Source organism: Hibiscus syriacus, unplaced genomic scaffold (assembly GCF_006381635.1).
Source record: "Hibiscus syriacus cultivar Baekdansim isolate YM2019G1 unplaced genomic scaffold, ASM638163v2 tig00110391_pilon, whole genome shotgun sequence".
Taxonomy (NCBI): Eukaryota; Viridiplantae; Streptophyta; class Magnoliopsida; order Malvales; family Malvaceae; genus Hibiscus; species Hibiscus syriacus.
In genome coordinates, this window is record NW_024062719.1 from 753322 (window position 1) to 775041 (window position 21720).

Here is a 21720-nt window from a genome sequence, read left to right on the forward strand (position 1 = left end):
TAATAAATCTATTTATTAATATTTAATTGCTGGGTACAACTACTATTATTATCTTCTTCATTTGTTCTCACCAACCTTTCATCTATCGTTACATAGACCCATCAAAGCCCTATTTAATGAGTACGATAACACATAAAATATGAGTACGACAATCCATTATAAAAGTAGATGTCATGTTTGTGTGTTAATATTTAAGCTAACATTCAACGTTTAGTAGTGACTAAATTAATAAAAAAAAAAGATTGATACAATACTGATAATAATGCTATTATTAAGGATTTAAATATTAAAAATACGGACAATAATTTAAAATCATGACCATAACTTGAATGGATATAATATAATTAACTCATCTCTCTTTATATAAAAAGTTAGGATAAATTACAAATTTAATCACTAAATTTTACTCTCTTTCTTATTTTGCTCACTTAGAAAACATCTAAGTAATCGAAAAACTCAATGTATTAAGTTTAGTGAGGAAATTGAAAAGATTTAAAGTACAATAAATAAAATAAGAGAGAGAGTAAAGTTTAAATACCAATTTTTTAATTTACCCAAACAATTATTAGGTATATTATCGCTAGAGTTTTTTAAATTTTTTCTATTCATATGAGGTAAGTACAAGGTAATATATGTTCATAGATAACTCTCTACCATTTGACATTGAATGCTCACGCCCCTAGTATTTTTGTGCTCGAACTCGAGACCTCAAAGTTGTTACACTGAAATCACTTGGTTTGTGCAATTTTTTATTAACTCACAAACAGGGTTGAAACTACATTTTACTTGTTTATTTACTTTATTTTATTAAAAATTTAAATGAAGGATACATAACTTTTTTAATGTCACTCTGAATGGAATAATTAGTATCTTCTCCTCTATATATAATTAAAATATGTTCTAAGTCCCCCTATTTTCATTTTTTAGAATTTAATTACTATACACTTTAGATTGAAAATTTTATTAATTCTATTATAAGTCTCAACTATTTTTTTCGAATTATACATAACATATGTTTTGGTTCTATTTTGATCATTTATCATTAAAAAATCAATAATAAAGATGGTGATTAACCATAAGATAATATCACATCATCATTATAAAATCATCACATCAGTTGTATTATTTTATTTAAGGGCATGTGATCAAAACGGAACAAAAACGTAATGTTATATATAATTTAAAAATAGTTTAATGGCCAAAAGAGAACGACAAAAGTAGATGGATGACTGAATACATAATTTACTCTATATTTTAGCAAATAGCAAATCAGATGAGGTTTAGGGCGTAAAAAGCACAATTGACGATGCATGCCTTGATTGGGGATCATTAGTCTACCTCCAACTAAGTCAGACGAAGACTTTCTGTCATTTCTCTTTCATGTCACGTCCATGATAATAAGACAATAATTCTTTTGTGATCCATTATATTGTATTAAGATTCAATTCACTCCAACTGTTTAGCATGCGAATCCACACCCAGTGCACTATTTAGTTTGAACAATGTATAGGGTTTGATATGATAGAATCTATGGCCATAGCTATTGCTCCCAGCTTCTTCCCCATTCCCTCGCCTATCTTAAAGTAATATATTTATTTCCTATTCTGATCCACTGTTTCATGTCAGAATCAGGCCTTTGACACTTTGTATTTAAGCATCAACCTTCACTTCAACTTCAATTTTCTTTTAAAATAAACCATTGGTACAAAGTTAGATCTCTTAAATAAAGTTTTGAGTTTGAGTCTTAAAAATAAAAGGAACAGTGACGAGAACTTGCCTGTTGAAATGGGGGCATAACCTCTTTAGACTTGAGATATAATCCAGACTTTTATAACTGCCTAACTTTGAGACTCGCATACTAAATCCAGGTTTTGATAAAGCTCGGTTGGATTAGCTCGGTTGGATTGGGCCATAGGCTTAAAGAAAAAGAAAGGGTTACTAATTTCCAGCTATATTTTAAAAGTGGTTGTATGAAAAAAAAATTGAAATAAGCTTTCAATTCATTAAAAAAAGGTTAATTCATCGAATAAGGAGAAGAGTTAATCACGGGCCCGAGGAGCCATGAGAGAGACGCTTAGGTGATTTTGGGCTTTGATAGAAGTTATTGAGCAACAGCTACAGTTTCGGGGATCCAGGATAAATATAAATTGATATACAGTTACCTCATACATTGTTAAGATAAGCAATGAGCTCCATCTTTTATGACATGATGAAGATAATATCACAATCGAGCAAAGAACAGAACCGACATGTCGAGGGGGAAGGAAACTGTTATCACTTGTCATAAAAGTCTCTACGTTTAGCTCCAAATGTATTCGTATCTATTTTTCCAGAGTAAAAGGAAAGTTCTTCACATGTCAGGTGCCCACTCAGATGTTGATAGTTTCATAGAACAAGTCAAGCAATACACCATCCAACTTTGTTGGAATAATTCAGCAGCACTCAGTAATCTATACTCAAAGAAGTCAAGGCAACGTTGGCATCCTGAACAGAAAAATATCAGGCACATACCAAACTGTAGGAAACCATGAGATTCAACTGCAATGTAAAAGTGAAACAAAAACCATCGGTTTACAAAAAATACCAATGCCAAATTCAACTGCAGCAGCATCTTCACTTTGGCACATCCGACTAATCTAATTGCCACTTCTTAAAAGATTCTTGTTTAGGACCCTGAATCTACAAAGATATAGTTGAAACACCAAGCAAACTACGTAGTCTTTCTTGTTAAGTCGAAGGAGCACCAAAAAGATATACAAATGAGCAAAGGCTGCGTACAGATAAACTTGAAAATCTCGTATTCCTCAACACAAATTGATAGGGAAGCGGTGACGGATTGATGAACGTTACTCTTGTTGAAGAATCAAACCTAGAAAAGATCTAGACTCGATGAAGAACAATAAGGGATGAATGGGGAAGGTGGCGGCAATAGATAGGGTTCTTTAAGGTTTCTTTTTGGTACTAGAAATAAGATTAAAACAAGATAAAGAAAAAATAAAGGAATTGCAAATAAAATAAGACAACCAAGAAATCAAAAGATCTCCCTTATGAAGGTGAACGGTAAAGATGATTGATGACGTGGATGGATATGTGGAAAATCGATGGATAATGTCCTATTGAGCCCTCCTAGTCGCAATGAAAAGGCAAACACGATAATATGGCTCTAACCAACCCTCCTAGTCGCGATGAAAAGGCAAATTGGAGTGTGAAGATTAATCTCCCTCGCAAGAACTTGAAAGATCTCAAGGAGAAGAAGCTTCGAAGGCACAAGGCAATCAACACTTGCAAAAATGAACTCTCGTTGTATTATTAATCAAAGAAATCTTTAATTACAAAGTTTAATGAAACCTCCTTTATATAGGGGCTGAGTTCTAAAGGTCCTAAATAACTAATGAATAAAATAATAATAAACTAAACATATCTTAACTCTAATTCCTAATAAAATAATAATAACTAAAGATAATATTTTTAACCCAACCTTAATTCCTAATAAAATAATAAATTTAATCCTAAAAGATAATGCATCATCCTATATTAAGTTATATTACAAATAATCAATAAAAATATTGAAAAATCGTAATATTTACAAAAATTCCGTATTAATCCCGTATAGGATTTTCTGCATGCACCGTCTTCAGTAAAATAGTCATATCTTGAGTTCCTGATATCGGATTTATGCAATTCAAGAACCGTTGGAAAGATAAGAGACAGACGGTCGTATCTTAAGAGACATCTTGACTAAATAAGATCAGGATCCCATTAAAAAAGTCGTCGTAAGTCTGTTTCTGTTCTGATCTTCTTTTCCAATGCTTGGACGAGTGGATCATTTGGAAGAGTTATTACTTCTTGCTTTAATGTGAGGCTTGTGATGCATGTATCATCCTCCCTTTCTTCAAAAAGATTCGACCTCGAATCTGAAACATTAAAGGGAGCAACATTAGAATCATTTAATGATTCATTCACATTATATATACTTACCAAATAGATATGCTTTGAATCTTCGAGACTTTGTTCTTCTAATAGGTTCGAGTAGAAACATTTGTCCAAAGAAGCATGTATTATGGACTCTGGTGCATGTATCATTCCCCCACTCCTCAAAAGGATTCGTCCTCGAATATGAAAATCCAAGAGAAAGAGATTTAGATGTGTTGAAAGAAAAACTTGTGAAACATTTACCAGGATCAATGTGATGTGTCTTTATGCATTTTAGTCGAGGTTTCTTCTTTGTAGGAACTGATTTCTTGAAGTCCTGAAATCCTCTTTTGCATACAAGTCTTGTAATCTGATGTTTTGGTTGAAATTCAACATGGCGTCGGCCACTGTTGGCTTTATGTATGATTATTTCAGATAATTTCTCCATGGTTTTATTTGTGTGTGGCGAGAATGAGTGTTTAAAAACCATGTCAACTGGTTTGTTAAAGTAATCCCTTAAGTCTCTTAAGCGGGGTTCATGAATTAATGATTCCCGGGAGGAGCTTTGTGGACTGTAGAACCTGTTTAGTTGGCAAGGAAACTCATATACAAGATAAAGCTCATTAAAAGCACTTTTAAAAGTATGGGCAGAAATATCAAAAATATCCGAGTTATCGTGATATAAATATTTGATATGTTCAATTCTCGGAATAGTAGTATGAGTTTGATAGGTAAGAGTATACCTTCGTGGTAGTGTATCGTCTACTGTGTTTTGCTTATCTCGGTATGTTACGCACTTAAAGGAGTTGTGCTTAGTATGGATGACAACTTCACGAGCCTTACCTTGTAAGAAGGAGAAGAAGTATGTTACAATGTCATTAAAATGAGTAATAAAATACTTACCTTTGGACTCTCGTAAATCATGACTCTTCATTGATATAGCATAGTGATTAGGGCTTTCAGGTGGTAACCTGTCAGGAGGGTCACCTAGCACTATTCGACAACTCTTGGCGATAGAAGATGGTGTGGGCCAGTCTCGTGTTGCTTTTACTTTCTCATCATTTACATGGATTCCCTGTGCATGAACTATAAAGCATGTGGAGTTGTTCAAGTCATGTTTCGTCATTAAGATGACGTTACGACTAAGGCTTTCATGGATGTAGCCTTTTTGTAACAAATTTAACTCTTTGGTTTCTTCGAGATTGTATGTTTGACGAGGTATGATGGAACCTTGAATTAGATTGGTTTGGTGTTGTTTTCCTTTTTCCAATGGTAATCCGTCAGGTGGATCACCTAATTCTTCTTGAAAATCCTGTAACAAAGATGAAAACACACTAGGCAAATCCTTTTTAATGTTAGAAATCGAAACAATTGATTCTCTAAAGCGAACAAGGATGGAAGGTTGTTTGTAAAGAAGGTTCTCTCTCAATTCTTTTGTGCTCACACATAGATTTTGAGTTACTCTTTTCTTCTCACAATTAGGTCCACTCACCTCCCATGGGTCATTATTCTTTTGGCTTTTGTAACTAGTGACCTCTTTTTCTTTTGCCTCTTTCTCAGCTTTTTCTTTTTTTGCTTTCCCTACGTCCTCACAAATTATCATTTGATCTTTAGGGGCTGGAAGTGTGTCATTCTTTGCTGGTTGTTCTTTCTCCTTGTCAGGTTTGTCATCTCTTAGCTTTTTTAGAGAAGATGAAGCAGAAGACGAGGAAGGATTTGAAGGATTACCTTGGTAAGAGGATGAAGTACTTTGGTAATGTTCTCGGAATCTCCTTTGGATTTGTACTTCGATTGTCATTGCTTTCTTTAGTGTATCTTCAAGGTTTTCGTACCCATGGAGGTCAAGAAGATCAGTGATGTTTGAGTTCAAGCCGACGACGAATCTTGACACGGTGACCTCTTCTTTTTCGGTTATGTTAGCCCTATTGAGTAAGGACTGCATCTCCTTGAAGTAGTCTTCAACTGAACTTCTACCTTGTCGAAGTCGGTGTAGTCGTAGTTTAACTTCTCGTGTATAATGTGTCGGTAGGAATCACTTTCTCATGGTTTGTTTGAGGTTGGTCCAAGAAGTGATTGTTGGAATTTGGAAATTCTGGATCTTTTTCCTTGTTTGCATCCACCAAGTTCGAGCATATCCTTTGAATTGCATGGTGATGAGGGGAACTTGTTTAGCTTGGGGGTAGTCATGGTATGCGAATATGAGATCAAATTTTCCTTCCCAATCGATGTACCTGTCCGGATCGTTGTCTCCTTTGAAAGATGGGATCATGAACTTTGGTTTTGCAAAGAGTTCGGGTGCTTGGAAACGTGGTTGTTCTCGCCTGGGTACCAAAAGTTTAGCATTGTTTAGTCTTGGATTCTGGTTTGGTAGATCCAGTTGTGGTTCTTTTTATTCTCTCATGTTATTGGTAAGTTCATCAAATCTTTCAAATTGAGTCATGAGTCGTGCAAGTGCGGCTAAGATAGTCGTAAGTGTCTTGTTGTTATTGTCACACATCCTGAAATCATAACACTCGAAAGAAAATTTTAAAGTAAAATAAAAATAAAAGAAAGAAAATTCAACAAAGCAAGAAACCTCACAAGTCACTCCAAGAAAGTAACACAACGAGAGGAAAGTAAGCCGATCTTGTACTCTTTAAAACTCACTTTACCAAGTAGTCTTTCACAGTTCGTATTGGAGTTTGATTACTAGCAAAGGCGATAAGAAAAACCTAAAAGCTCTAAGAGGCCAAACAAAGGTTAGACTCCAAGAGAACAAGAATGCAAAGAAGGAAGAAGTATGCAAACTCTTTAGTCCTACTAACACAAGGAAGATAATGTGTTAGATAATGCAAAAGAACAATAACAGGGAAAAAAACAAAAGAACCTAAAGTACTAAGAGTCAAAGAAAAAAAAGGACCAAACCAGAAAACCTAGAAAACGCTGGATCAACTTGAGAAACGTTTTTGAGGGTGTTACCGGTATCCAAAAATTCTGGAAAAATTCTTGAATGTCTTTAGATGCGTCAAGAAACCACATGTAAAATTTCAGAACCAAATACCTTCAGTAGTATCTAGTAGACTCTGTTGAACGGTGAGTCATCAAACAATTTGTTTTTCTTGATCACTTTGTTCGAAGTTGTTCTTGATCTTCAAAAATTCTGATTTTTTGTGTGAATGATCTCCAATATATGGAGTTTCAATCTGGAAATTTTCACCACAAAATTCCTCCTGTAGAATTTTTAAGAAATTCGACAATATTCTAGACCGAATCTGCCGATAAAACTTGAATGACGTATTTGAAGGATCTAATGAACTCTGATCAAATTGAATTTTGGACTGGAGATTAAAATTAAGACGAATATGATATCTGAAGAAAATCAGCCCTAAATACCTTCGTTTGCAATTTTTTTTGAAATTTTGGTTTTTTTTTTTGTTTTTTTGTTTTTTTTGTTTTTTTAGAAAACAAATAGCAAACTAACAAGAAGGATTTGAATCTAAATTAAAATTAAATAAAAAAGAACCTGAAACGATGAATCTTTTCTGGACTAGCTCCGTTGGGGTACCTTGACGGTTTTGTGTGCAAGAACAAGCAAGATTGCTTGCTTCTTTCCAAGAATCGGCCCAAATCTGATACCAATTGATAGGGAAGCAGTGGAGGATTGATGAACGTTGCTCTTGTTGAAGAATCAAACCTAGAAAAGATCTAGACTCGATGAAGAACAATAAGGGATGAATGGGGAAGGTGGCGGCAATAGATAGGGTTCTTTAGGGTTTCTTTTTGGTACTAGAAATAAGATAAGAAATAAGATTAAAACAAGATAAAGAAAAGATAACCAAGAAATCAAAAGATCTCCCTTGTGAAGGTGGATGACAAAGGTGATGATGGTGAGGATGAATTTCTGGAAATAGATGGATAATGTCCTATCGAGCCCTCTTAGTTGCAATGAAAAGGCAAACACGATAATATGGCTCTAACCAACCCTCCTAGTCGCGATGAAAAGGCAAATTGGAGTGTGAAGATTAATCTCCCTCGCAAGAACTTGAAAGATATCAAGGAGAAGAAGCTTCGAAGGCATAAGGCAATCAGCACTTGCAAAAATGAACTCTCGTTGTATTATTAATCAAAGAAATCTTTAATTACAAAGTTTAATTATATAGGGGCTGAGTTCTAAAGGTCTTAAATAACTAATGAATAAAATAATAATAAACTAAACATATCTTAACTCTAATTCCTAATAAAATAATAATAACTAAAGATAATATTTTTAACCCAACCTTAATTCCTAATAAAATAATAAATCTAATCCTAAAAGATAATGCATCATCCTATATTAAGTTATGTTACAAATAATCAATAAAAATATTGAAAAATCGTAATATTTACAAAATCTCGTATTAATCTCGTATAGGATTTTCTGCATGTACCGTCTTCAGTAAAATAGCCATATCTTGAGTTCCTGATATCGGATTGATGCGATTCAAGAACCGTTGGAAAGATAAGAGACATACGGTCGTATCTTCAGAAGACATCTTGACTAAATAAGATCAGGATACCATTCAAAAATTCATCGTAAGTCTGCTTCTGTTCTGATCTTCTTTTCCAATGCTTGGACGAGTGGATCATTTGGAAGAGTTATTACTTCTTGCTTTGATGTGAGGCTTGTGATGCATGTATCATCCTCCCTTTCTTCAAAAAGATTCGACCTCGAATCTGAAACATTAAAGGGAGCAACATTAGAATCGTTTAATGATTCATTCACAAATTCTAGAGTTCTTCTAATATGGACTATTTGTGTAATTATCACCTAACCGGCTTCTATCCCTTCCATTCTAATTTGCCTAAGGAGATGGAGAATGTCTACACCGATTGGTGGGTGAACGAGTTTGTGATTTTAACAAGCCTCGGGGCATCTGCTAACGGTTAATCACCACAAAGTAACAAATATCAGTTTGTGCAAATCAAGATGAACACTATCAAACGTTTCTCCTGCAAAATTGAATTGCTAAAAGCTCGACCATTAAATCATTTAAAGGAATTAAAATGAAAAAAAAAGAACTTCATTGAATTCTTCATCAAATTGACCAGGAAATTCAATTATAGAGAGCCGAAAAATCAAAACATCAGCTTAATTTAAGCGATTTAGGTTTTTTTTTGGTAAACTACTCCAATGGTCACTAATGTTTAGGTACATTTTCGTTTTCATCACTGATGTTTCAAAAGTTACAAATCGGTCACTACCGTTATCGTTTGTTACAAATTGGTCACTTGCCGTTAACAGGCGTGACGAAAAACACACGTGGCCTGTTAAAAGCAGTTAACATGCTTACCTGGATGGTATAATTACACAAATAGTCCCATATTATTATATTCTTTAATTTGATTAGTTATTTAAAATTATTTAATTTTAAAAATAATATATTTTAATACAAAATAATTAAATGATATAAAAACAAAAAAATTATCGTATGAATTATTAATTATTGTATGATGAAAAATTAGTACTAAATGCTCTATATAGGAAAGCAATTTTAAAGCAATTTTAGCGACTGACTCGTATTAGTCCACGCATAATTAATCATCCCTGAAGAAGAAAGTTATCGATTTTTTGCAGAAAATTAATGTTCCACAGAAGATGAAAGCAGCTTCGAGTTGGTCAGCACCTAACATCGTTTCTTCCATCTTATTTATCAACACAATTTTGATTCTGTTTTCTTCCCTCAGTTCTGTTTCGCTAGAGATAATATAACAGTAAAAAGTAGACTCTCAGATGGGGAAACTTCATAGCGCAGTGAAGATGATCCATCACCGGGAAACTTCACGTTCGGACTAGATTCTCAATCGCGGCCTGTTGTCATGGAAAAGAGCACCATTTACTGGAGATCAAGTAGAGCAGATGAACTGCCTTCTACATTAGTCATCTTCTGGAATTTCAGCATGAGTAAAACACAAGTTTACCAAGATAAAAGAACGGTGTTGAGTTCTACTGGACATTTACAGTATTGGGAGTTGGATACAGACATGAAAAGGTTTTTTTTTTTTGAAAATACAGACATGAAAAGTTGGAACTTTATATGGTGGGAGCCAAACAACAACTGTAGTATGTTCAATTTTTGTGGCAACTTTGGCACCTGCAATGTCAAAAGTTGGTTGCCATGCAAATGTTTACCCGGTTTCAAACCTAAATTCTTGGAAAAATGAATCGAGATGATATGATTATTGATATGATGAAAAATTAACGATTCATTTTCTTAAAAAAACATTTAATAATAATATCATCACGTTACTTTTTTTGTTTTTATAACTAAAAAAACATTTAATTATTTTGTATAAAAATATATCATTATTTATAAGATTTAAAAATAAATATATTTTAATTTATTAAAACTAGGATTAAATTGAAAGAATATATAAATAACATGGACTATTTGTGTAATTATACCATCTAGGTAAGCATGTTAACTGCTGTTAACAGGTCACGTGTGTTTTCCGTCACGCCTGTTAACGGCGAGTGATCAATTTGTAACAAACGATAACGGTAGTGACAGATTTATAACTTTTGAAACATCAGTGGTGAAAACGAAAACTTACCCAAACATTAATGACCATTGGAGTAGTTTACCCTTTTTTCCGATATTCTTTGTTCACTTGAATTTCCAGGAATTTCTGGTTAAGCAAAAAAAAAAAAACCAAAACTAAATTTCCTTTTCAGCATTTTATTTGTTTTAATAAAAAATATATTATTTTAGAATTATGGTATTATACTAAAAAAAAAGGGATGGGTATTTAACTCTAATATTGAGGTTATAATTAAAGTGTAAGTAAATTTATATGCATAATAGAAAATTTTCATTTTCTGTTAATTCATAAAAAAGAATTCATTATGATTTGCTATGAAATTGAACAAGACGATAAAAAACTTGTAAATAAAGAAAATAGAATGAATGCACAAATCTTAAGTGGAAATTTTTGGCGGCCGATAAATAAAAGAAATTATTATATATATTAAAATTGTATAAAGGAGTTGCATTACAATATGCAGGCATTAAACAAGTAAAGTGACTAGATTTGTATTGCGTCCAGGTCGGTGGTGGGTTATGGTCTTAGCTCTCTTAGGCCTATCGACATCTGCATCTTCTCTCAAAATAGTTATTCTTCAAACCCAAATTGTATTTTCAAGTGTGATTTTACCTGTAAAATCAAAGTTCTATAATCCTATGGGGTAGTTCATAATTTTTTTTTTAAATTTTATACATCTTTAAAAGATTATATTCAATATTCAAGTCAGGCAGATTCCAATCTCAGCTCATATTGAACTCAGTTAGTGAAAACCAAGAACCCAAAACAAATAGATGAATTCGGTAAATCGGTAACTGCTAATGTTTCGCGGTTTCAACTCTCTTTTCCATTGTTCGCCGATGGTTTTACGGCAATATTATTCGCAATCACGACGAAAAAGCTCTTCCATAGCTGTTGGGAATGGAGAACTGAAGGATTTCGTGTTGGAATCAGGCCAACAAAAGCTTGAAACCCAGTTCATGGATTACAAAACAGAATTCATAGAAAGGTCCCTTTAAATCATACACGTAAATCGCAAAAGAAAACAATATAAATAGGTTTTTCATGAAGGATGGACCTTGTTAGTGGAAAGTCCCTTGAAAGCAGATTTCATGGAAGCAGTAGCAGAGTTCATAGCAGCCTCAACATACAATTTAGAGGCAATAATCGCTCCTTTCTCCATCAAAATTCCCCATCTTCCTAGCCTTCTCCGCTGCATCTTCTAGACCGTCGGCTTCGTCCTTGGAATCGCGTTCCATTTCCTCCTCGAACCGCCTGAACTCCTCTCCATGACCGAGTCGAGGTAGTCCTCGGCTTCCTGCATGGTTATCTCGGCTTGTTTTAGTTGCTCTTGGTGTTCCAGCTCCATGGCTGTCCATGCCTGGTAAGACTCGGTCTCGAAGAGCTTCATTAGGTCTTCAATGGCCGATGGATCGAAGTTCTTGTCTTGTAAAGCTTGATCTGATAGGAAGGTGAATTGGGAAAGGAGAGCTTCCATTTTCTTTGATGTGGAAAGAAAGCTTTGAATTCAAGCGCAGACCTACCTGATGAACAATAATTTGCTTCGATGAAGAAAAAGGAAGTTGGTGGGTGAAGAATCATATATCGGATGCCTACTTTAGTCCTAACGTGTCAACTAAATATTACCACTGATTTTATTTAACGAGACTCTTAAAAATTGTAAGATGAATTTTATTTTAAAAAATTAATAAAGTCACAGTAAATTAAAAAATGAAACCAATTCAAGTTTGATTTTAAGATTAAAAATTATTGGACTTAATCTTAAAATAATTGTGTAATTTATATTTATATTTATATATTTAAATATAATTGTTATAGTATATATTTTTTATCTCTGTATTTTTTAATTAAACTTTTATCTTATTTAATAAAAATTAAAAATAAGAATTTTTTATGCATATTTGAGTTGGGTATGAATATGAGTGAATTTTTATGTCAAAACTCGAAACAAATTTTAAATCGAGCAGAGTTTATCTAAATCCAAATCAAATGTAGAAGTATTATACTTTAATAAGAATTAAGTGGATTGAAAAAGTTAATCCGACCCGACTAATAAATTAATTTAAATCCACATTTTCTAAAATAAATAAACCAAAATAAGATTTGATGTAAATGTTAAATAAATTTACCTTTTATCCAGATCGGTGGTTAGAGGAAAGTGGATGGCGTTGGTTCCTTATCTCAAAGGATGGGAATCTTCACCATAGTGAAAAAGGTAGGCCATGGCCATTTGATATTGTCAAGAACCTAAATTGTGAAAAAGTATAGGGCTTTTAATGTTACCAATAATGTAAATTTAGGCCATCATTTTTGTGGGGGGAAGGGTCTGACAGATCACGAGTACACACAAAACGCAATTTAGATTTTATATCCAAAAAAAAATGTGACGTGGACTGCATGAACATAATCATGGCTTCACCTAGTTATTTTTCAAATTTGAAATTTGAATTTATTTTTTTTAAATTATATAGAATATTACAAATGAATGGTTAATTGTATATATTAGTCTATATATTAAGATTGAGTTAAATGTATGTTTAAAAGAAATTCCCAAGTTCATATTTAATGTTCAAATAATGTTGTAAACTTTATTTATAACTATTCAGAAAGACAGTTTCGATATTTCTTACCCTTGATTTTGAACCCATGTCCCAACTTATTCAGTTTAGTCCCTTATGATGATCTTGATGCAATTTGATTTTCATATGTTAATTTAATCCATAGACATGAAAATCATGGTAAATCAAATGTTTGTATGTGTATTTTTACTCAAAAACAAAAAATTTAGTTAAAATTTAATTGATCGATTTTATAATTCTGAGTTCTGACTCGATTTTCAATTAGATCAAGTTGATGGCATTATATTTAAAGCAGACAATAATTATTAAAAAAATTAAAACAAAGTAAACTATTATTATATATATTATATGTAATTTTTAGATTTAATTCTAATTCTCTGATTTGAACATTTTAAATCGAAGTCAACTATTATTTGGATTATAACTAAGATTTTAAAATTCAAAACAGTATAGGACTATAATTGATCAAGTTAGAGTTTAGGACTAAATCAATAATATATTTACAATAATTTGACCTAAATTAAACTTAGAATTTACCAAGAATTATATGATAGGCGACTAGGGTTTTTTTGCCCAATAGGGCACTCGTTTTGATTATTTAGTCCAATAGGGCACCTCTAAAATTAATTTGGAGTCTACGACATTTCCTAGAGTCCTAGGTGAACTCGTCACCTCAACGTGACGAGTTCCATGGGATATAAATTTTATATTTTGGTTCTAATAAATTTAATATTTCATGTGAAACTCGTCATCACGAGTTCTATTAAAAATTATTTTTTCAGATTATTATGTGAATTTATATTGGGAAGAAAAAAATTCACTAGTGACAAGTTTTGTATGATTTTTTTGCTTTAAAAATGTTGGTAGATGTTGAAAAGAACAATAAACTATGAACATTAGATTAGACTTTTAGAAATGCACATTAGGGAAAAAACTACAAACTTAATACATTAATATAAGGACATAAATATGACTAACCTTACGAACACCATAAACATAAAATAAAATCATTAATATAGCAGTATTGATTAAGAAGTTTTAATCTTCGTAATCAGTAGACTAGTCAGTGGTAAGATTAAGTTCTTCAATTTCTCATTCTTTTTGTTGTTGTCGTTCATGTACGAATTGGAACCATTCTTCTGGGTCTCCATCATCTATGTTTTTTTCTTGGTCATTTGTCTAAGTTGGTGGGATATTCGAGTTGGAAGCAACATCCTCAATGGTACGAGCAATATCATGATTATCGAATTCTACAAACAAATCGACATTAGAGAAAGAGTGATAGTAATATCTCTCAATCATTTCAACAAGGTCTACATCATCGCTTAGATGAAACATCGTGCATAATAATGGAAATCTATAATATAAGGAAAATACTCTTCTACTGCTTCCGTATAGAACCCTTGTTTCTATACTGAACTTCAACTTGTGTAGTTGAATGTCTTTCAGTAAACACATGGTTACATATTTGCAATCATAAAAATAGTTGTACAAATAATTGACATGTTTAAAAAAAACTCAAGCTTTGGAAGTGAAAAATTGAAGTTGTTTTGGTTTTTTTTTTGCTTAAAATAAAATGGCTTTCAACTCGCACATATTAATAGTTGCCGAAGATGATTAAATGAGCATTGAAAAATTGGTGAAATGGGTCATTATTTGGCCTATGAGAAACACATTTTTTTCTAATATGAAGTGATAAATGCACCTGTAACCCCCCAGACCCGGTCTGTAAGTTAGACCCAAACCTAAGTGGTCACATGTCCCATTCAGAGATTTTTTTTCCTTAAAATACATTAGATATAATATAGAACAAAATATTAATAATACAAATATATCCAAAACGATAACAAATACATGTCACCAAATATAACCGAAAAACATATAGAGATATATGTTCGTACAAAATAAGTAGTTGATTCTCTCCTTATGCCAAATCTGCTAGCTTACGGTATGCTGTTATCTGAAAAAGGGTAAAAACTACTGAATGATCTAAAAAGCCCAGTGTGCTTCAAACAGTGTATAAAAACATACTAATAAAATATTTCAGTAAAATCATTTCATCAAACATGTTTGTTTTATTTAAATTATGAACACTACTCCCATCCGTCACGAACAAAAGTGTAGGTTCCCCAGAACCATACACCTCGTCACGTCCAGTAAGGCCCTGAGCACAAAGCCGAGGAGCCTGCAAGTATTCTTCCTTCAACAATATTTCCCCCAATGTCAGTAATAAACAAGTATGTATTCAAGTAAAATTGGTGAATAATTCATGCTTTAAAAAAACCATATACCGAAATACAGAAATCAGATATCAGATATCAGAAAATCAATATTCAGGAATCAAGTATCATGTATCATGTCATAACAATATTATGAATTATCACCAATCTAAAACAATTCAAATAATACTTTTAAAACAGTAAAATAACACTGTCATGAAACACAACTGTAACAGTATGAGAAATCAGATAGGGAATCCTATTACTGGGTTTGTCGATCACGCCCTGCGACAGTGCTAGATCCTACGAATTGGAAAAATCCATATTGGAATCCTAATATAAATAATCTTTATTTAAATAATATACGGAAACCTATGGGTAATTCTTGTAGTACGCGATTCAGGTTGATCTGACGAACGAACAACTCCAGACCTAACTGATCCACGCTCAGGTGAAACACGAGTACCTTCATAAAATATTTTATTGAATCAATTCCTTAACCAGAACTCAAATAAAAAAAAATCAAAATATTAAAATACTAAGCCTTTTGGGTTCACATGCTCGATTTGGGGATTTTGGGTCAAAATTTGGCAAAACGGACTTCGGAATCAGATTCAGAACGTCGAAAAACATAAAGTATGACCTTCCGAAATTCTGAATTCTTGGTCAAAATCAAAGTCAACGGGTTTGACTGACAATTTGGAGACTTTCGGGTTTGAATTTGGTGAAACGGACCCCATAAAACGATTCGGAATGTCGAAAACTATCAGGATAGGTATATTCGGAAAAGATTAACGGCCGTTTAATAGCCGGTCAAAGCCGGTCAAAGTTATGGTCAAAGGAGGTCAACAAACTGTCAATCATTTTACAGAAATAACACCCTTTTTAAATTAATTACTAAAATAGCACCTATTTTGAATTAATTACTAAAATAGTACCCGGTCAAAGGTCAACGGTCGGGTCAACGGTCGGGTCGGGTCGGGTCAACGGTCGGGTCAGGTCAGTCAACGGGTCGGATCGGGTTGGAATCGGTCAAACCGGTCAAAACCTTTAAAAACTGGTCAAATCGGTTATTTTTGCCTTCCCCACGCGCAGTGGCGGGACGTGCGGCGTCTATAAGCTTCGTAAAATTTACAGAAAAAATTCTAAAAATTATTTTGAGCGATTTCGAGATACTTACAAAGCTCGGTTCAAATTTTTGAACGGCGGAGAGCTCGATTTCAACAAATTGAAAACTTTGACCGCTTCACCTCCCCACGCGCCACCGTCGACGGAGACCAAGGATGACACTGGTGGACTCGGAATGGCACAAGGGACACGATAGTGCGGGAGGTGTCGTAAACGGAGCAACGATCGGCGATGAATTTAAGATTTTCTCGGCGATTGAGCTAAAAAAACGTCGAGACTTTGACTTGAAATTCACGGTGTTTGGCAGCGTTTCACTTCAATTAATTTAAGGTGTTTGTTCCTCGCTCGATGACGAACGATGGTGGTTTCGATGGTGGTTTCAAACGACGACGGAGGTCGGACGGCGTCGGAATCGTGTTGGAATGAGAGGCTTTTGGAAAGAAAAATTGAATTTCATTCTGATTTCATAATGAATGAACGCATATAATGTGTTTCTGCCGACACTCCAGGGGTAAATTTAGGACTTGGTCCGTCCCTAAAATTTACCATTTTCACAATTAAACCCTCAAATTTCAATTAAATATTTTTTAAAAAATTCTGGGTTGTTACAGCACCAAAAAAAGTTTTCTAATTTGAGTTGATACATCATTGAAAAGTTGCAGAAGATGATAATACACCACTATTTCACCCGTTTACTGAAAAGTTGTTTAAATTATCTTTGAATAACTTTGAAAAGTTGCAGAAGATGATAATGCACCACTATTTCACCCGTTTTGAAAAGTTGTTTAAATTATGCATTGAATGACCTCTAAAAAGTTACAGAAAATGATAATGCACCACTATTTCACATGTTTTCTGAAAAGTTGTTTAAATTATACATTTAATGACCTCTAAACAGAAGATGATACACTACTATTTCACCCCGTTTTCTAAAAAGTTGTTTAATTTGCACTGAATGACCTCTAAAAAGTTGCAGAAGATGATAATGCACCACTATTTCACTCGTTTTCTGAAAATTTGTTTAAATTATGCATTGAATAACCTCTGAAAAGTTGTTGAAGATGATAATGCACCACTATTTCACCATTTTTCTGAAACGTTGTTTAAATTGTGCATTGATGGCATCTAAAAAGTTACAGAAGATGATAATGCACCATTATTTCACCCGTTTTCTGAAAAGTTGTTTAAATTGTGCATTGAATGACCTCTAAAAAGTTGCAGAAGATGATAATGCACTACTATTTTACTCGTTTTCTAAAAAGTTATTTAACTTGTGCATTGAATGACCTCTGAAAAGTTGTAGAAGATGATAATGACCTACTATGATGACATTTCAATGGAGAGTTATGAATGAATGGTAATTATGATTAGTCTATTGTTTTTAAATTGACTCACTTCAGATGAATCTTCACTAGACTTGTTATTTTTACAATTGCATTGAACAAGCAAAAATCAATCTCTCTATGAAGTTATGAAAAACAAGTTTTTCACAACTGTCCACCCAAATGGCCAAGTTGTCGAAACAAAAGATGGTGTTCAGTTCATGCCACATAGGCTCATGAACATGTGTTCCTAGTAGATGTATATCATCAGCAAATAAAGATGCAAATCGAAAAAAATTAGATGGTATGTTTAAGTTTGAGATATCGACACATCATTTCAGAGACTCTGCTCAAATATGGAACAATCCTTCTCGATGATGATGATGATGTAGCTGTTATGGTTAGCCTTCATCAATCTTCCAATAATCAAATAATTGAGATTATTGTCGAAACTGTTGATGTTCCTACTTCATCAATTTTTGCACTAGTGACCGTAGAAGTAGGACCATTAGAAGATGTAGATAACCTCGTCAGGCAATTCGGTGAAATCCTTGGTGATTTTAGCAAGGATGATGAAACTTTTTCTCCATTTATGATGGACAATGGCTCACCAATAATCGATGAATCTGATATTGTCGAGGCTTCTTTAGATGGACAAGCCTTTGATATAGAGGCTGATGTTTGGAAGGCAGTCGTCACTCGTGGCCAAGCAATGCAGAATACTCAGCCAGTTTGGGCACATCTACCAATAACCATGTAAGATGAAAGTTCGTACCCGCATTTGCCTCAATATCGTCATGCAGTTGCAATACGATAAACTATGATGCCATGTGGAATCTTGAGATTCATGATATGCTCAATATTTGCGCAGCCCACTAAGGACCTCAGATGAAAGATCGATAAAGTTTGGAGTTGGTCACAGTTTAAGAGTAAGAAGGATGTAACTATTTGTGAAAGAGTTTTGTATCAAAGCTCATATAGAATTCACTGTTGTGGAGTCTGACCATAAACATATTTGTCATATGTATTAATAACAACGTCGACTGTAAGTGGAGGATACATGTCTCATACCTACACAAAAATGTTGGAAGTGACAAGGTTCTATAACCAGAACAGTTACACGTTCATCTCCTTCACACAAGACCACAAAACACTTAGACTCCGATGCCATTTGTGCATAAGTGAATCTACTGGTAGAGAAAATCCAATGATCCCGGTATCAATGATTGTGGCATTAATACATACAATTTTGGGTATTTTTCGTCTTATTACAAGTCCTAGATGGCCAAACGAAAAGCTATGACACTACTGTACGGTGATTAAGATCAGTCGTACAATGAATTGTCACATCTGTTGCACGTAATGTAATATTTCATCCCAGGGACCATTTTTCGTTTCTACACTTATCATACAACCACATTTGATGGACAAGTTATCCCTGGGGAGAGAGTTTTCGGAGGCTTGTTATGGGCTTTCAAATCACAAATTGAAGGCTTTCGTTATTGCAAATAGATGGTTCAAATGGATGACACTTGTTCGACCATATGTGGGTGGGACTTCTACCTCTTATACTAATAATCTGAATAGAATATGGTGTGATTATGGTCGATTTTTAGCCTTCAGATATCCATGCGCTCACGCGGTTGCTATATGTATACATGTCAATGTAGGCCCATACATTTATACTGATGATTGTTATAGCTTGGATATTATGTGCAACATGTATATTTGCGAGTTTAATTATCTCCCGAACGATGCATATTGGCCACCTACTATCTTTGAAGAATGCTTACCCAATCCGCACTTACGAAGGAAGTTGAAGGGTCATCATGAATCTAATCGAATTCATACTAATATAGATGACCCACAAAGAGAGTAAAGTTTACCGAAGCTATGTGACCACTACAGAGGTAAAAGCCACAATATGAATCACTGTCCACATCTCCCTAGACATCAAACATGCCGATAATCCTTTAACCATTTCCATGTTATATCGACTTTACAAATATCAATGATAATTTTTTTCTTCCTAATGCGCATTTCTGAAAGTCTAATAAAATGTTAATAGTTTATTATTATTTTCAACACAATCTACCACATATTGGAGAGGAAAAAAATACACAGAACTCGTCACCTGGACGTGACGAATTCCAATGAATTTTTTTCTTCCCAATATTAAATTCACGTAATAATAATAAAAATTAATTTTTAATAAAACTCATCACTACAGGAAATATTAAAATATTGAGTCTGTAATATAAAAAATTACATCCCCATGAAACTCGTCACGTCGAGGTGACGAGTTTCTCTAGGATTGTAGAAAATACCGTACTAAAACTCATCACTACAGGAAATATTAAAATATTGAGTCTGTAATATAAAAAATTACATCCCCATGAAACTCGTCACGTCGAGGTGACGAGTTTCTCTAGGATTGTAGAAAATACCGTACATCCTAAATAATTTAAAAGTGCCCTATTAGACTAAATAATTAAAATGGGTGCCTATTGGGGCAAAAAATCCAAGTGACCAGCCTATGCCTGTCATTTGCCCAAAACTGATATGGTCTTTAATACCTCCGCGAGACTACCGTGGAGAGTAATCATCCGGGCTTGAATTAGCGGTCCAATGTTTCGAATATTTGACAATAATATTTATATCATTGTGCACTCAGAACCCGTACCCAAAACCTCAATTGATAATAATAAATCTTTTAATCACTAAAGTCACTTGATTCGTTTTATTTAATTATATTTAAACGAACAATTTTGACTTTTTTATTCAAATTGGTACTTAAACTTGATATTTGTTTTTTAATTAAGTATTTGAATTTGGCTTTTTACTCAAATCAATAATATGAATTAACTGTTTAATTCAATTTAGATAATTTCATATTTAAATTTGTTTAGATAGAACAGACTTAAATGAATTCAAATAATTTTTAAATACAGATATGAATATTTTCATTTAAATATAATTCATTGGACTAAAAACTATAAGTATTAAGTGTTGAACACAAAAGATGGAATTCACGTATCAGTTTCAAACCAATAAATTAAATTCATGTGAACAAAAAAAATTTAAATCAAATTAAGGTTTTAAACTAAATTCAAATACTAAAATTGTATTCCCAAATGAAATTGGAAAATGTAAGGAAAGAAAAGTTGTCCAATAACATAACACTCGTAACACAACACTCACACGGTTGGTAATTATTATTATCCAAAAAACTATACATATGCACCATAAATAATGTATATTTTTTCAATTAAAATTATTAATTTAATAATTCTAATGTCAATTGCCACGTTGCATATAATTCTAATTTATTAAATTATTTTCAATTAAGATTAATTTAATAAAATGTAAAAGTTTTGAATATTAAAATTATTATTATATTCTTTACATCACTATTTTTCTTTAATTACCATTCAAACAATTAGTATTAACATATTTTATAAAAGAAAATAATTAAAATAAAAACGAGAAATAATATATACCAAAAAGGTAATTTACCTTTAAAAGTTATCCAAAGAAAAGTTTGACAATGGTATAAAAAACCATGGACAATAAATACTGATTGAATCTTAATTCATGTGATATCTATTAAAAATAAGGATAAAATTATTATTGATTTAAAATTTTCAATGTTATATTTGATACGTTTGCCATATTATAATATATTAATTATTTAATAATAAAATAATTTAAATAAAAATAAAAAATAAAGAAATCTATGAGATTTAAACATAACAAAAACTAAAATTTAGAATCAAATTGAAATCTATATTGAGAATTAATGCTATTTTCTCTAAAAGAATTTAGATTTGACTTTAAACTTGGAGTCCAAACTCCAACTCTATAGTCGGTGCGTCAATTTTTAGTAGAGAAATTAGTTAAAGATAAAAAAAAAACTATACTCAAGTGCAAAAATTAGTACTTTTTAAAAATTTTAAATACAAGGAAAAAAAAAACAGCAAGACGAGTGTTAGAGATAGAAAG

General features: G+C 32.8%; 1 long non-coding RNA gene and 1 pseudogene across 1 annotated transcript; one reads left to right on the forward strand and one right to left on the reverse strand.

The window, feature by feature from the left end:
• The first annotated feature begins 1265 nt into the window (after window positions 1-1265).
• On the forward strand, window positions 1266-10090 carry LOC120123234. Its single transcript, XR_005516177.1, has 3 exons — window positions 1266-1278; window positions 9780-9920; window positions 9954-10090. It is a non-coding gene; the product is annotated as an uncharacterized LOC120123234 (long non-coding RNA).
• Window positions 10091-11413: 1323 nt separating this feature from the next.
• LOC120123172 lies at window positions 11414-12073 on the reverse strand (annotated as a pseudogene).
• Window positions 12074-21720: the final 9647 nt, after the last annotated feature.